At 34.6% G+C, this 8,568-nt stretch overlaps 1 pseudogene; it reads left to right on the top strand.

Annotated features, from left to right (window-relative positions):
* Positions 1 to 7,184: 7,184 nt before the first annotated feature.
* Positions 7,185 to 7,353, top strand: LOC121988002 (annotated as a pseudogene).
* Positions 7,354 to 8,568: the final 1,215 nt, after the last annotated feature.

Here is an 8,568-nt window from a genome sequence, read left to right as displayed (position 1 = left end):
TGGTAATTTTCAAACTGAACAATGCAAAATATTCTGTTGAAAGTGTACAGAACATGTTTTATTTTTATGTGTTTTCCGTATGAATTGATAATATACACATGTACTTGTTGGGAATTCCTGAAGGACATGATGGCTTGGACTTTAATAATTGATGGAATGACCTCTTGGATCTGATCCAGTGTCTTTCATAAGTTTTTTTGGCTTATTTTCTTACCTTTGTTGAAAGCCATGCAGAAAGATCTGGTAACACCAGATTCATCTTCTCCAAGCTCTGGAACTTGTAGCTCTGGACCACCTCCTTCAGCAAAAGATGCTACTTGTTATATGAGCAGTACTCAAAGTAGTCCAGTTGATCAAGATGACAAGGATGGCTTTGGTCCTGAAGGTCATGTTACAGAACCAGCAATGGAAACGGTATAATGTTTGAGCTCCTTTAGTACTCTCTCAACAAAAAAATCGGTATAACTCTTTATTTTTTACTAGATGGAAGATAAGTTCCTCGATCTAATCCAGAAACAGGACGAAAATAGGCTAACTGTACATGGTAAGTTAGTTTTGATTTCAGCTGTAAGTATAATTAAACTTGCCTGAGATCATGGCTTTCAGGTGGCTTTACAGGTCCGCAAATTTCCTCCTCCAGATGTAAGCCATTTTTAACATCACACGAGGAAAAGACGTCCCACCAGGCAACGTCTGTGGTCGACGAGACAAGAATGTCTACAAACAGAAAAGTCATTGTGAGAAGCTCATACTTCAAGCATAAGCCATCAGATGTCAATAGTCTCCATCGACCCAATGATGGTGCCCATAGTTTGCAAAATCGAGATCCGGATCGTAGGATCGTACGATCCTACGATCCGGAAACCCAAAATCGATCCAGGATCTTGCAGAATCATTTTTGCAGTAGGATCGCAGCAGGATCGGTAGGATCGGAGCAGGATCGGTAGAATCGGAGTAGGATCGGAGCAGAATCGGAGTAGGATCGGTGGAAGCTTTGAGAGGTCATAACTTTTGACTCGGATTGAACCACGGGGCCTATAATATATCAAATTAAAGCTCGTTCAGATATTTTTAATAAATTTCAAAGTTTATCCTTAACCATTATCTTTTTTTCATCTTATTAGAGTTTTAAATTATTTAAATATATGTTTAATTATTTTTGAGTTAGTTTTTTATCAATAATATTCTGTCATTTATTTTTCTCAAAATAATAAGTTTTTGGATGTCTATTGTCTAGTATTGTGTGACATCAACCAGTCTTTAGAAGATTATTTCCGACATTCATATTTGAATCAAAGGATTCAATAGCTTCTGTTATATACGTTAGATGCTTTGTTGGTATTTAAATTGAATTATCTTATAAATCAAGGAAATATTTTTGACATTGTATGTGTTATTATTATTGTGTTAATAGATATTTTATATTCTTTCATTTTATGATATGAAAATATAAATATTATTACTATGCGAGAATGATAGTTGAATTACAAGTTAATTTAAATTTGTACATGTAGTAATGTAATTTGATGTGTTGAGTGTAAATAATTGCATATATATACAAAATTAGTTATTTATTTATATGTAAATGAGTTTTTTAGGTATTTTTTCTAATTATTAATCATGTATGATAAAATTTTAAGGATTTTTGGTAGAATCGTACGATTCTACGATCCGATCCTGACCGATCCGATCCTGACCCTAAATCGATCCTGCGTAGGATCGCGATTCTACAAACTATGATGGTGCCACAGATGGTAATGAAAATAACGATTGTATTCCTGGTGGCTACCCTGTCAAGAAAAGAAAACTATCTGAGGACAACGAAAATCAGCCACCCATCTTAGTAATGAATCAGGAAAATCTGCCATCAAAGAATGCAAGGACTTCAGTTCATCATGGAGAAGGTTCGAGCTACTTCTTTCATAACCAAGTTTATGTTCTTCACATCAGTTGATGATAAAGTTGTTATGCTTGCAATACTCTATAACGAGCGAAGGAGACAGTAATCACAGTCAAAAGGTTTATGCTAAATAAAACTAATAATACCGGTACTCTGCAGATAATCAAGTGTCTCGTTTGAACAACAATGGCGCCATGGTAAGGGAAGGAGGAAAATTCGGTTGTGACATTTCACATGTGAACAACTACACAACTATAGTGGAGAGATCAATGGACAGATTTGCAGCGCTCATGTCATCTTTCAGATACACTCAATCAAGTGCCCGTGCAAGTGTCCTCCGTGCACCTCTAAAAGACGTTCAAAATTCTTCTTCCTCTACAAGGTATTTTTATCATCTCAATCTATAGTGTTTCTCGATACTATCCAAGTTTCTGTTTTATCATTTCCGAACAGGAGGAAAGTTGTGCCCATTGCCATTGAAGAATTCACATATACATTCCAAAAACAAGGTTGACTTGGGGAGTTTCTAGTCAGTCAAATTTTCACAATTTTGTATGTATGCTCAGTGGCCTTTGCCATTTATACATTTTGGTAGGCCTCTAAATTGCATATTATATGCATATGTATATGTATATGTGTATTGGTGTGTATGCGGATGCGCGCAATTATCCTTCAATGAATTAAGCATTATGAACAATAGTCTTCCACAGCAGCCTTTAAAAACTTAGTATTCTATTTTATTTGATACATGTACACATTTGTTTTAGTTATTTGACATATGGTGGATTATTGGGTCCTGATCATGAATTAACTTTGTATAAAGTATTGTAGATTATCTTTGTTGCAAGTATCAATTAGAAAGGGATTTTCTTTGGTTTAGATATTTTGCATTCCAAATTTAGTTTATTGGTAGTTCTCATTGCAAAACCAGACTGAAAAGCTTTCAAAATGCTTATTTGAAGTGTTAGAAGGATAGAGATCAGAAAAACTAGACTGGCCTCGTTAGAGCTAGAGCAGATATTTGGAAAAAAATAAATAAATCAAAATTGCATCTTTACCATTTCCAACTTTCAAAATTACATCTTTACCATTTCCAGCTTTCAAAATTGCATCTTTACTAATATATTATTTATGTGTTTTTACAGTTTACAAATCTCAAGTACTCCAGAGTTGAAATTGATGAAGTGCGGTTTGAGTGGGCTAAATGCATGTTAGATTACATTTGAAGTGCGGTTCTAGCTACCTTAATGTGTTGTTAAAAGAATGTTCTACCTTGATTCTGATATCTATTAGTTTTTGATGTAAAAAGAATGTTTGTGTATTTTATGGATACTGTTGTAAGAAGATTATTTATGTAATTTGTGAATATTTGTATATTTTATGGATATTGTTGAATGAAGAATATTTGTGTAATTTGTGAATATTTGTGTATTTTTTTGGTTACTGTATTCATTGTTTCAGAAATCAATGTGCTGTTAAAAAATACCGATATTACATCAGTTTTCCACCGCTGCAAAACAGGTGTTATTAACTAATATTACATCGGTCGTATACCGCTATCAAAACTGGTGTTATTAACATATAATATTACATCGATTTTACACCGTTGATGAAACGATGTCGTTAAGTCATACTACACCGGTTAATAACCGATTCGAACACCGGTGTCGTTAAGTGATACTACACCGGTTTTAACCCGATGTATAAAATGGAAGACCTTTTACATCGGCTTCATAGACATCGGTCGAAAATGTAATAGACACCGGTGGAAAACTGATGTCTATGAGGGTTTTTGTTGTAGTGAAGGTCCCAACATCCTACACTTGGGTGATGCGGAGATCTGAGACTAAGGCCTAAGTGATATCGAGATCTGAGACTTATTGTTGGTTGCTACTCGGAATATCGTACTGGTTCCCCTATACAAAAATTTAAAATTTTGTACAAGTCCTGAACCATTCCTAACAACTTATTGTGTTCTTTAGAAATTAAATTAGGAATCGCAAACAAAACTTAACATTGTTGATTCCAAATTCAATTTATCTGTTCTTAGAGGTTTAGACTTGGATCGCAAACGATGCTTAACATTATTAATCAAAATCCACCTATGTTACAAATTTGATTAAATATTTATTTCAGAGATCGGCTTCCAGGTTAAACATGGCGAGGTACTAGGCTTTTTTGGGTATGGGATCATCCACCACTTCCTAGACAAAGCCTTTCAACGAAATTCAATATTTAATCTCCTTATAGTAACCCTAGGTTTAACCAATAAGAACAATCGAATCACAAGATCGAAAAAACAAAAGAAACACAAACTCGAATCATAAATCCGAAACCTAGAAATGTTAGCCTCTTGTGTTTGATATTTCATGATCTAAACAAAAAGATGAACTAGTTATGATGCGGGAACTAATAACTAGTTATACCTTTTGTAGCTTATAGACCTCACGATCTTCTATCATATTCCTCTTCTTATCTCGGATGTCGTGTGGGCGACGATCTACTGAGATGAGAATCCACCCAAGCTTCCTTCTTCTCCTTGAAAGTTTTGGCCACCAACAATCTCCTAGAGATGAAGAACTTCAGCCACCAACCAAGCTCCAAGGGATGTTAGGAAATAATGCCTCCTATTTCTTCTTATTCTCCAAGCAAAATCCGGCCACCAAGATCTCTCCAAGAAGATGATGTCGCCGGCCACTTAAGAAGAAGAATAGGGGAAGAGGAAGAAGAGAGGGTCGACCACCACCAAGGAAGGGAGGAATACTAGAGGATATCTTGTTGTAAGGTGAGACACCTCTACCCTCTCTTTTATATTCCTTGGTCTTGGCAAATAAGGAAAGTTTTAATAAAAACTTCCTTATTTTCCTTGCCATAGAAAGGAAAATTTAATTAATTAAAAAATTCCTTTTCTCTTATTAATGTGGCCGGTCACCTCAAATCCTCCAAACAAGGAAAGTTTTAAACACAATTAAAACTTCCTAATTTTTTTTCGGAAATTTTTAAAATAAAAATTTCTCTTTAAAAATTCCCTTCATGCTTGGTTATAAAAGAAAACTTTTATAAATTAAAATCTCTCTATTAAAACATGTGGATGATTACAAAAAGGAAAGTTTTCTCCAAAATTAAAATCTTCCTTTTAACTACAAATAAGGAAAGATATCAAATCTTTTTCTTAATGAAACTATAAAAGGAAAGATTTAATTTTAAAACTCTCTTTTAAATCATGAGAATGGTTACAAAAAATAAAAGTTTTATCAAAAATTAAAATCTTCCTTTTAACTACAAATAAGGAAAGATATCAAACCTTTCTCTTAATCTTTTGTAGAAAGCTATAAAAGGAAAAATTTAAATTTTAAAACTCTCTTTTAAAACCATGAGGATGGTTAAAAAAAGGAAAGTTTTATCAAAAATTAAAATCTTCCTTTTAACTACAAATAAGGAAAGATATCAAACCTTTTCCTTAATCTTTTGTAGAAAATTATAAAAGGAAAGATTTAAATTTTAAACTCTCTTTTAAAACCATGACTTCCACATAAGAAAAGATTTTAAATAAACTCCTTTTATTTAATTGTGGCCGGCCACCTAAGCTTGGGTTCAAGCTAGGGCCGCCCACCTACTTGACCCATCTAACCTTGGTTTGGCCGGCCCTAGCTTGGGCTCCAAGCTAAGCTTGGTCGGCCACCTTAAGGTGAGTAAGAAGGTGGGTATGGCTAGGTATAACACTTCATAATTAAGAGGCTACGACAGGGACCGAGAGGAGGAATTTGTTTTGGTCTCCCGATGAACTTGAGCTTCCCGTGTTCGCCCCGAACACCCAACTCGAGTTCATCAATAATAACTCATACCACTAAAGAGTTATTATTGAACTACCGCACCAATCCCATATTACTATATGGGCTCCTTCTTATCATGAGTGTGTTAATCTCTCTGTGTTTAAGATATAGAATGCCCACTAATTAAATGAGTTACTGACAACTCACTTAATTAATATCTAACTCCAAGAGTAGTACCACTCAACCTTATCGTCATGTCGGACTAAATCCACCTGCAGGGTTTACATGACAATCCTTATGAGCTCCTCTTGGGGACATTATCAACCTAGATTATTAGGACACAGTTTCATTCTATAATCAATAATACACCATATAAATAATATCATTTCCCAACTTATCGAGCCTATTGATTTATCGAACTAAATCACACCATTTGAAAAATTAAAGAAATGAATATTGAGTATATGTGTTTGTTATTATATCATGATTAAGAGCACACACTTTCATAACAACCAAGGTCTTGTTCTTTTATGCAGTCAGTATAAAAAGAACTTATCTTAAATGGTCCTGCTCAATACACTCAGAGTGTACTAGTATAATTTTATAGTCAAGATAAACTAATACTAAATTACACTACGACTATTCCAATGGTTCGTTCCTATCCATCTTAGTCATGAGCTACTATTTATAATTTATAAGGAACTAATAATATGATCTTCTGTGTGTGACACCACACACCATGTTATCTTTAATATAAATTAATTGAACAACTACACTTAACATATAAATGTAGACATTTGACCAATGTGATTCTTTAGTAGACATTTGACCAATGTGATTCTTTATTTCAAAAATAAATGTTTAAAAAAAGCTAGGCTTTTAGTATACACTCTAACAACTTAGGCCCAAGTGATGTCGGGATCTAAGACTGAGGCTTAGGATCTTGCCTCCGAACGAACTATATTTCTGGGAATGAGTGTGTTGAGTTGGTTTAATCAAATCCGAGTCTCTTGTGGGCTGGGTATAATTTCCTTTGGATCATATTTGACCTATTTTAACTTTGATTGATAGATAAACATGACTTTTGATCGTACAAGATACATGGGCTATCAGAATTTGCCACATTAATATCCATGAGAAAAAAAATGAGAACGTTTTTTTCCCCTAAAAAATAGGTATATTTTGATTAATAATACTTGTCAAAATCATAGATTCTATCCACTAAACTTGATCTTAAAACTTTAAACAAACATTAAGTGTGAGGAAAGAAATATCATTACTTTTTTTAATGAATATCTTACTATTTAATTAAGAACCTCGACCTTTAATAACTAATTTGGATGAAACTCAAAATAAATTACGTTAATGTCCTTTTTTCTTTTAATACTCAAGATAATTTTAAGATTTATTAGTAATTTTTTTATGGTTATTTTTTATATAAAAAGCATGTACTATCATGGTTCTTTTTAGTTTCTAAAAATGCTTTGGATCGGCAATGTTAGAAAGCGCATATTTCTTGGCCATTTGGCTAAGATCAAGTATAATATCTATTTTTATCAGTTTAATATCTGATATAAAAATTTAAATTAATTTTTTTTATGAGAGAGAGTCTGTTACATCACGTGTACGCGATGGCTAGTTAGTAGTTAAGGACAAGTCCAACTCCAAATTTGACACCAAGTAAAAAGAGCAAAAGGTGGCTTTTTATTAATCAATCAAATTATGAATATCAGCAGTGCAACTATTGTGCCCAAAGGATATTCACATATCTTCATAATGATATGATATTGTCAACTTTATGTCTAAGCCCTTATGACTTTGCTCTTGGGCTCTACCCAAAAGGTCTTACGCCAATTGAGATATCTTACATCCTTTGAAATTCATAATCTTTTCTAAATCTTTTCAATGTGGGATTTTGATTGTATCTTAACAATTTGTTGGATCGTAAAGACGCTAGAGGAGGGTGAATAGCGATCGTCGCCTTTTTCAAAAATCGAGAATACACAGCGAAATAAAGGAAACAAAAATAATGCTAACAAAGCCAAGTTTTACTTGGTTTGGAGCCTATGACAACTCCTACTCCAAGGCCCGCAATCGTAGATCACTTTTGTTGGGCAATGACTATCAATTCAAATATTTAAATTATAAAGTTTTAGTACATGAATTGTAAATTGAAAAGTTACCAACAAGAAGAAAGAATGAATCGAGTTCCATAATTGTCGGATGTCGGAGCAGCCTTCTCAGAGCAACGAGCAAAAACGAAAGTTGTAACAGATGATGTTCTGAAGCTGCTAGTCAAAGGCCTTTATATAGGCCCATTTAGTTTATCCACTTCCGGGTGTTTGGATCGTTGATGTGGGTTTGGCCAGTTGTTGTGCTCCAACTCTACTTCTGGATGAAATTTTTGGTTCGGGCGCCTAAACCAACCCCAGGCGCTCGGACCGCCCGGGTGCCTAGCAAGCCACCCGGGCGAAACTGGCCAAGGCACCTGGACCAGCTTCGGACTCCCTTTTTTTAGCAGCTTCTTCCCTATAAAAAATTGTTAGTCCAAGTAACAAAAAACATATGTTTATCCTGCAAAACAAAGTTAGCATAATACAGTAGGATAGTAGTAGTAATTAGATCCTATCTCCCTGATACCAGAATCTAGTCAAGGTCTCAACTTAGGTTTTCCAAATGGACCTAAGTTGGACCGACGTCTACTATTCTCTCAACTAGGAATGCATCCTTACTGGATCTGTCCTCTAGTTTCTGACCTCCACTTACCAACTGCAGTCACTTGACTTGTCTTTGACGCACCGGGTCTTCTCGCTAGTTGTCAGGTCCTATGAACCCAACTAGATTTCGACCAGTTGTTAGGTCCGCAGATCCAACCGGACTTCCCACCAGATATCG

The sequence above is a fragment of the Zingiber officinale genome, chromosome 5B (assembly GCF_018446385.1).
Source record: "Zingiber officinale cultivar Zhangliang chromosome 5B, Zo_v1.1, whole genome shotgun sequence".
NCBI lineage: Eukaryota > Viridiplantae > Streptophyta > Magnoliopsida > Zingiberales > Zingiberaceae > Zingiber > Zingiber officinale.
Note: the sequence above shows the minus strand (reverse complement) of the source record. Positions and strands in the feature narration are given on the sequence as shown.